The sequence below is a fragment of the Balaenoptera borealis genome (assembly GCF_965194805.1).
Source record: "Balaenoptera borealis genome assembly, chromosome: 17".
In the NCBI taxonomy this organism is placed as follows: Eukaryota; Metazoa; Chordata; class Mammalia; order Artiodactyla; family Balaenopteridae; genus Balaenoptera; species Balaenoptera borealis.
Window position 1 is genome coordinate 41,855,669 of NC_138876.1, and position 9,089 is coordinate 41,864,757.

General features: G+C 40.9%; 1 protein-coding gene across 1 annotated transcript in view; it reads left to right on the forward strand.

Moving 5' to 3' along the window:
- Window positions 1-8,882, forward strand: part of CDH17 (cadherin 17) — a 145,913-nt gene extending 137,031 nt beyond the window's left edge. The window contains exons 19-20 of the mRNA XM_082363293.1: window positions 105-1,021; window positions 4,124-8,882. The gene's annotated coding sequence lies outside the window, so the exon portion shown is untranslated. The remainder of the gene's footprint in view (window positions 1-104; window positions 1,022-4,123) is intronic.
- Window positions 8,883-9,089: the final 207 nt, after the last annotated feature.

The window sequence follows — 9,089 nt, forward strand, 5'->3', positions numbered from 1 at the left end:
GGGCCCAGTTGCTCCCTGGCATGTGGGATCTTCCCAGACCAGGGCTCGAACCCGTGTGCCCTTCATTGGCAGGCAGATTCTCAACCACTGCGCCACCAGGGAAGCCCTGGAATATGATCTTTTGTAGGGTCTGAATCAGCGTCTTTCTTCAGAACATCAGCTTCCCAATCCTCTCAACTTTCTGGGCACCTTTAATCCTAACCAGGCCTGCTTAGACCCTTTCCCAATGCAAACATGGGCCATGCCCCAGAGTTCAGGGAAGGTAGGAAGGGCTGCTGTCAAGAGAGCCATCCCTTGGCCCACAGAGATCCTTCAGCTAAGAGCAGCCTGGTGGGTCAGGACCCAGGTCACTCTTGCCAGCACATCGGAGCCTATGAAATCCAGCCACGAAGCTGAGAAGAAAGAAGCTAGTTTCACCTGCAGGAGAGTCGCCCCTTTGTAGACCAGAGCAAAAATTATTGTGAAAACACACATTTCTGTAAAGTGATCTTCTTGTGCTTGTGCTTGGAAAACTGGCTATTTAAAGGGAAATTCCTGACAATGTTAACAAAAATATATAACATTTTTTATAACACAAACAATTATTTCCCATTTTATTGGTTTTCCACTTTTACATCCTAGCATAGTTCAGGCTCCATTCGACATTTCAAAATGACTATATGCTATGTGTTAGTCGTGTGTCAGCCATCTGGGCCCTTAAGACAAGCAGGACGGCCTCCTGAGATGGTAGATAATTCTAAAGGGTAAGATGCTGCCCTGGAATCCAGGGCTAATAATGTCGATGGCTAAAGCACAAGTCCCACTTTAGGCCTCCACAAGTTCCTTGCCTCGAACAGTCATTGGTTTCTTTGGGCGGAAATCAAAACTCCCCTTTTTTTCATGTGATCCTTATCCTGGAAGGGCCGACTGAGTGCACAGTGCTACAGGAAGGGGTGTGACGAATGGCCGGTTATGGAAACAAGTGTTCATCTGATTGAGAGAAAGAGTTCTCATTTTTTCCATTGCAGCACTTGGGCTGAGGGTAAGTCCAGGATTTGGAGGGCTGCATTTGGAAGGGGAGGAGGGTATGCAGAAGGAGGTGGGAATAAAAATAGCCCCTGTGTGTACCCAGCATTTCAGTTAATCTCTTGAATTAAGCACAGGACAGGGAGACAACAGAATATATTTTTAGTAACAGAAGTTAAACTGAGCCTCTTTGGCTCCTGGCCAAGAAGAGATCCCGGAGGCAGAGTTTCCGGGGGCTCTGCTCTGGGACAACCAGAGTCAGCCATGGCCTTGGTTGGCGGTGGACACAAAGAACCAGGGAAAGGTCCACTGTGGGGCAGGAGGGGAGAGGCCCCAAGCTGAGGTTCCCTGCTGAGTTTTGCCTTTTGTGGTGGGGTCTCAGACAGCCTTCCTGGAGCCTATGAGGGGGAGGGATTCCCCTGAGTAAGGAAACATGGCTTGGTGTATGCTCGCAGAAATCCCAGCACAGGGATTTTGACCTTGAGCCGTGATGGAAGGTTGACGGGTGTTAAAGAAGAGAAAGAGGGAGGGGGTATTGATGCGAAGAGCCTCAGGCCCATTATACAGCTCTGAGAGAGCCTGGGCCAGGCAGGAGCAGAGCCCCGAAGCAAAGACTGATGGAGGAGCCCATGTTTGGCAGAAACCACTGATCTTAGAACCCCTACTCTGCCAGGTTGCTGACTAGGGGTGTGATCCTGAAGGTGAAGATGGCAGTCAGCCAGCTCCTGCAGTGGGGGCCTCTTGAGGGAAGGTCTGAGCCTGCCCTCCCATGGCTGTCATAGTTTGCTGTTTTGCTCTTTTGCTTATTTGTCAGATATTTATCGAACCCCCATCATGGCCAGATACTGAGTTGGTCACTAGGAACACAAACAGCAGTAGCTAATAATTCTACAACATTTATAATGTGCCCTGAACTATTCTAAATGCCTTACAAAATATTGTCATTGAATCCTTACAACAATTGTATGAGTGAGATACAATTATTATGTCTATTGTACAGATCAGAAACAGTGATAGAGAAAGCTTAAGCATGTAACTTGCTCAAGGTCACAAATAAACGATCCCAGAAGTCTTACTCTGAAGGCCATGCCCAAAGCTACCGTATTTCGTCTAATCTATGGAACCATATATTGTAAGATGTGTTGTTATTTTATGTGACACTAAGAAAGAAAAGAGCACTATCAGTTAACTTTGCCGTACCATTATATGATTGCATCCTCAACTTCAGAGATGTTAAAATGTGAAAAAATGTGAGTCTTGAATCGACAGTTGTTACACAGAAGCACTTTCTCTGTTCTCATGGGCTGCACAATTGCACAGGAGAGACAACCTAAACAGTCATCATGCAATAAGGTGAGCATCAGGTATCACCAAGGTGGAGCACACAGATTGCTGCGGTGATGAGAGAAGAGAGACCTTCACTTTTGCCTGAGGGTCTGGTAACCCATCACAGAAGTGACACCCAGCTGTGCCTTAGTGTTTCTCCAAATGCAGAAGGGGAGGATGAAATGGGAAATCTGGGGCATTTTAATGGCCATGGTTGATAATACTAATGCTAATAATATAGCAATAGCTAACAATAGCTAATCATTAAGCACTCACTGTGTGCCAGGCACTGCCTAAGGGCTTTCTATGCATCATCCCATTTAATCCCCACAGAAACTCTATGAGAAAAGCACTCTTGTCAGGAAGAAACCTGAGGCTAAGGAAGTGAACCGATTCATCCTGCAGGGCACAGCTAGAGGGAAATATACCAGAATAAGGATCTCCGGAAGCCTGACTCCCAAGTTTCAGACTTTAACCACACTGCTGGACCAGCTCTCAGAAGTAAATTAGTCTGATAACACTGTACTGTATAACTGAAATTTGGAAGACAGTAGAACTGCAATGTTCTCACACACACACACAAAATGTAAATATGTGAGGTGATGATTGTGTTAATTTAAATAGTTCAATGGGAGGAATCCTTTCATAATGTGTACGTAACTCAAATCATCATGTTGTACACTTTTGAATATTGGATTGGCCAAAAAGTTCATTTGTAACATCTTACAGAAAAACTCAAACGAACTTTTTGGCCAAACAAATTTTATTTGTCAATTACTATACATCTCAATAAAACTGAAAAAAAGAAAAAGAAAAAGAAGAGAGTTAGTGATGAGACATGCTCACCAAAGTCATTCTCATCCACTGAGCTCTCCATTTCCTGGGATAAGCACGAGTGAGGGCTGGACATTGTCAAACACAAGGATTGAAGAGAGACCTTTGGGAGACCTGACTCTGAAGTTGGGCAGAGAATGACTGATGGGCGGGAGGTTCTGGAAGGGTTGCTCAAGACTGGGACCTCAGTCATTTCAACTATCAAGTATCTGCTGAAAGCTCATCCTGAGCAAAGGTCTGTGTCGGGCATTAAGGGGACTGTTGAAGGAAGTCGTGGCCTGAGAGCCAATGCTGAATGAAACAAGTATAGCGTTGAATCCCTTTGCAGGCCTGCCTGGTGTGGCACTCTGACCTGGTCTCCTGCCTCCTTCCTCTTGCTCACCATGCTTTAGCCACACTGACCATCCGGCACTTCCTTGAGGAGGCTGAATGCCTTCCATTTCGTTCCTTTATGCGTGCCTTGCCTGGAACATTCTCCCAGCTCCAGCCTCTTTTGTATGGCTTGCCTTTTCTCTTACTTTAGGTCTCTGTAAAGTTGGTCTCCTCCGAGCTGTCCTGCCAGTTATTTTCTACCTGTTAATTTTCTTCTTAGCACTTTTCATAGTGTATAATATGTCCTTTATTAGTTTGCATCTTTGTGGGCAGAAATTTTGTTCACTGTTGTGTCCCAGCACTGAGCATGGTGCTGGCATATAGTAGACACTCCCTATTTGAATGGATGAATGGCTTAGCTTAGAATCTAATCATGGAGCCAAGAGGTACGTCTATGATACAGAAAATAGCTGCTGAACTTCTCAAGGAATGGAGAGATTGGTGTGGGTGGAAACTGTCAAGGAGACGCAAGCATTGAACAGGGTGGGCAGAATTCAGACACTTAGGGATGGCCTTGGAGAAAAACCAGCTGGGGGAGATAATGCAGTCTGTGGGAGAACAAAAAATAGTTTTCTCTTCCCTGCAGGTTTGAAGCACCTTTATTTTCAGTATCTGGAATCACCCTAGCTTTCCTTACCTCCTGAGCTCTCCTTCAACTTACTGTAACATGGGTGAAAGCCATGGCGGCCAGTTGTCCAGCCTTCTCTCCCCAGAGTGCTTTGGTGGACTCCCTTCGGGGACCAAACACAACATTGAGACTGAACTCTCATATGGCTCCTCAGCCTAGGAATGAGGATGTTTTGGGGAAACCATTATGGATGCTGTTCTCACTTCGAGCATCGTGAACAAAGTGATTCCCAATGTCCAGAAAGGACCTCAGATGGCCATATTTTAAAATCCCTTCAAGGATTTTAGAAGCAGAGATATAGCTCAACAATTATAGTATCTTCATTCAGCTATTCCTGTCCCCCCTCCACCCACTCACACAGATCTAATAGAGCACATCATTTGATTCACTCTCTTAATAGTTGTACTTGTACAACTTTGAATTTCATGGATTTCCACACCATAAATTTTGAAGGTCAAGATTTGTTACCATTTTATACATGTTTTGCCTTATTTATCTTACATGTCTAGAAGGATGTCTGTCTATAGAGTATCAAGTCTTATTTTTATTATTTATTCATGTGTTTACCTCTCCTCACCCCACCTCCTGAGGGCAGGAGACCATGTCTTATTATCATTGTAACTCTGCTGCTAGCAAAGCATCTTTAATAAAAGTTTCTTGGTAAATGTTGAATTAAATTGAAGAGTTCCAAGACCTTCCAGAAGTTCAGTTCTCTTTTTAGCGGAGCAAGTTGCCTCAATTCACCTGAGCCCAAGGTTGTTGCCTGTTAACCATATAAACCAAATTCGTGTCCTCCTTGTCAAAGACTATTAAAGAGCAGAAATCTCATTTTAGCTTTAATTGATCTGTGACTTAATTTGGGAAGCCTTGCCTTACCCAAGATTAGACATTATTGAACAAGAATACAGAAGAATGAACTAAAATAACTTTCTGCTATAATGGAACAACAATTTAAAAATTTAAGGAAAACTCTTTGCCATAAACTTCAACCCTTTAAAAAGCATCTAGTTATTTCAGAATTTGTAGGGAATATTAATTGCCACTTTTCAGCCAAGGACAACACCATGCAATGGAGCTAGGAATGAAGTCATTTTGGTATGTGTTTTCTGGAACTGTGCCCTGAATAGTTTTCTTCTTGACATATGTCCAGCTCTTTAATACAGCTTAACATTAGTAATGCTCATAGTTTGTTTATAAAAATCATGTTTAGAATATAAAGGAAGCATGGAAAAATGCTCAGAGTGAGGGAAAGGAGAGAAAAGTAAGGAAAAAAGCAGTTGTTGAGGATGAGTGAGCATTTACCCTGAGAGTGCATGATGAGATTGCTCTGTCAATGAGAACCTTATCCAAAGAGTCATCCCAATGATTGACATGACATTTGCTCCCTGAATTAGGACACTCTGAATTTAGCTAAGGATTATCTTCTTCAGATTCATGCATTATTCACTTAATCCACAAACGACTATTTATTACTTTTTTATTCCTACGAAGCAGGCAGAAGCAGTGGTAACAACCCCTATAGCTTTTGTTCATGCAGTTTCCTCTCCATTAATCTTCTCATTCAACAGAACTCTGTCAAGTCTTCAGAAGGAATTGTGGATGTTCCCAGACTCCAGGTTCAAGGACTCTTCCACCAAGCGATTATTAAGTAAATGTTTGCAGTAATATTTACCCACTTTGGACTGTTCCTATCTCTGGTATTTCACCACAATCAGAGCCTGATCCTAAGATCAACTGGGAAACATTTTAAGGAAATAAAAGGTAAAATCCCTTTGTGAGGGCGGAACTATGGAATTACAGAGAGACTTGGTAAATTCTCCCCAGCAGCTGGGAACAGTCAGCCAGAGAGTGATGCAGAATTCATAAACCATGTTAAAAGTTTTGGTGCCCTGGAAAAAGCTCTGAAATGTTCCAATCATTAAATTACTCAACTGAAATCACTTTCAGATGAGCAAATTCAGAGCAAACATTACCAAGCTTTTAAACTACATCATATGTTCCAAAAGTAAAATGGAAAACAATAAAGCAGAAAGGTCTGTTCCCTCACTGGCTTATGCAGGTGATTTCAGATTTAATACAAAGAAATCTCCAGTATGTCTGCCATCAGTACCAATAATGTGAATAAGCTTGGACCACTGATTCCAAGGAGTTTAATCTTTAAATGGTTCTGCCAATTAGAGTGGTTAATGTCAGGACACTTCATACGTGGTAGATGTTCAGTAATGTTCATTTCACTGATACATAAACACATGGATAAATAACACGTGATGAAGAGAATAAGGTGAAAACTCCTTATTTTAAGATAAGGATAAAGGGCATAAGATAGCCCTATGAAAGAGGATAAAAACAGAGGTCAAAAAAGTAAGACAAAAACTTGCAGACTAAAGGGTTGACAAAAATCAGAGAAGAAAATTATAGAAAGGAGTAAGTGGTTGACAAGATCAAATGTAGTGAGATGCCTTGGACTGATAAGTGTCAAGTGGATTTAATAACAAAGTGGTAATCTGGATGGTGATAGTTGCAATTTGCATATAAGACCAATTAAGTAGGCAGGCTTTACCACTACCTCCAACTTCCTGCGTTCACACCCTTGTATAATCTCCTACCAGGAGTGTGGGCTGGATTTAGTGACAGAATCCTAGTGAATAGAATCTGGCAGAAGTTACGGATGTCACTTCTGGTGTTAGGTAGCAGAAAGACTGTGGCTTCTCTCTTGGGCTGCCCTCTCATTCTCACTCTCTGATTTGCTTTTTCTGGGGAAGCCAGTTGCCACATTGTGAACTCTCCTAAGGAGAGAGTCACATGACAAGACCCCTAATGTTTCTGGCTGGTAGCCAGGGTGGACCTGAGGCCTGCCAGCAGCCATATGTACCTAAGCACATTTCTGCAGTCACTTACCCTGTTAGGAATATGTATTAATAGACATGGATTATTTTCATTGGTCTCAAGAAGTACTGCTATGCTATTGCTGAAGATCACAGGGTAGCCATTCTCTCACCTAACAGCAAAGAGTGGTGGCCCTATGGGCTTAAAGATAACTATGGAAGACATCCCTCCTAAATGACTGAGCTAAGAAGACGTATGTCTTCTCATATTCAATTTACTCTTTAGTCTCCCAATTCATGGTTTCACCTATTGCTTCAAGGTCCATTTAGAAAATTCTAATCTGTTTTGACTAAATAGACAAAATAGATAACTAAGAGCCAAAACAAAATATTTCAGAAATTGTGATCTTTTAAAATGGGATGTGTTTTAAAGTCACTTTCTCTTTTGAAAAAAAATACCTGAAGAAAAACATTTTAACAGGATTGATTAACACAGCCATTTGGTTGTGGTTATTTTGATATAGAAAGTATTTTGATGTAACTATTTTGATCACAGTATTCTGTTGCTTCAACAGAATGAAAAATTACTGTTTATTTTTTAAAATTACCAACTGATATACCCAATAAATTAGTGGATATTTCTACTCTGATCCTCCCCCATCCTAGATCACTTTGATCTTAATTTCCAGGTACAAGTTGACGATGGGATGAAACTTGGGGATTGGGTAAGGATGACAACTTCACAGTATTGCAGAATGATATTTAAAATGTAAAATTTTACATTACAAGGAACTAGCAGACTAGGATGGTAAAACAGCTGTATTTGAGTGTTTAAAGACAAAATATTGAGATCAGTAGAGCTATAAATAAGAACTGAAATGGAAATTCTAGACATAAAAACCACAATATCTGAAATTTTTAAAAATTCACTGGATGATATTAATAGCCAATTAGCCACTACAGGAGAAAAGATTAGTGAATTTGAAGACATAACAATAGAATCTATACAAACTGAAGCAGAGAGAAAAAAGACTGTAAAAAATGAGCAACTCAGTAGAATGAAAAGACAAGTCACAGACTGTGAAAAAATATTTGTAAAAGACATATATGAAAAGGGATTGTTACCCAAAATACATGAATAACTCATAAAACTCAACAATAAGAAAATGAACCTGATTTAAAAATGGGCAAAAGACCTAAACAGAGGCCACACTAAAGAAGATATTCAGATAAAAAAGTACATGAAAATATAGTCAACATCATATGTCATTAGGGAATTGCAAATTAAAAAAACAATGAGACACCACTACAAAAAATTTAGAAAACATTTAGATTTAAATGAAAATTAAAACACAACATATAAAATGTGTAGGATTCAGCTAAAGCAGTTCCTAAGAGGGAATTTTATAACTCTACAAGCTTATATTAGAAAAAAGGAGGGCCAAAATCAATGATCTAAAATTTCACCTTATAAAACAAGAAAAAGAAGGGTAAGTTAAACCTAAAGTAACAAGAAGGAAGAAAATAATAAAGAGCAGAAAACAATAAATTAGAAAATGGAAAGAAATAGCAAAAATCAATTTATGTAAAAGCTGATTCTTTGAAAAGATCAATGAGGGGCTTCCCTGGTGGTGCAGTGGTTGAGAATCTGCCTGCCAATGCAGAGGACACGGGTTCGAGCCCTTGTCTGGGAAGATCCCACATGCTGCGCAGCAACTGGGCCTGTGAGCCACAATTACCGAGCTTGTGCGTCTGGAGCCTGTGCTCCGCAACAAGAGAGGCCACGATAGTGAGAGGCCTGTGCACCGCGATGAAGAGTGGCCCCTGCTTGCCACAACTAGAGAAAGCCCTCGCACAGAAACAAAGACCCAACACAGCCATAAATAAATTAATTAATTAATTTTAAAAAAAAAGATCAATGAAATTGATGAATATTTAGCTGGACTGATCACAGAGAGAGAGAGAGAGAGAAGACACAAACTACCAATATCAGAAATGAAAGAAGGAACATCACTATAGAAACAAAGTTCAGCAGCCGTCTTGCAAATGAGAAAATTGCAGAGTCAGTAGTCCTAACATCTTTAGCTGTTGAATCAGTA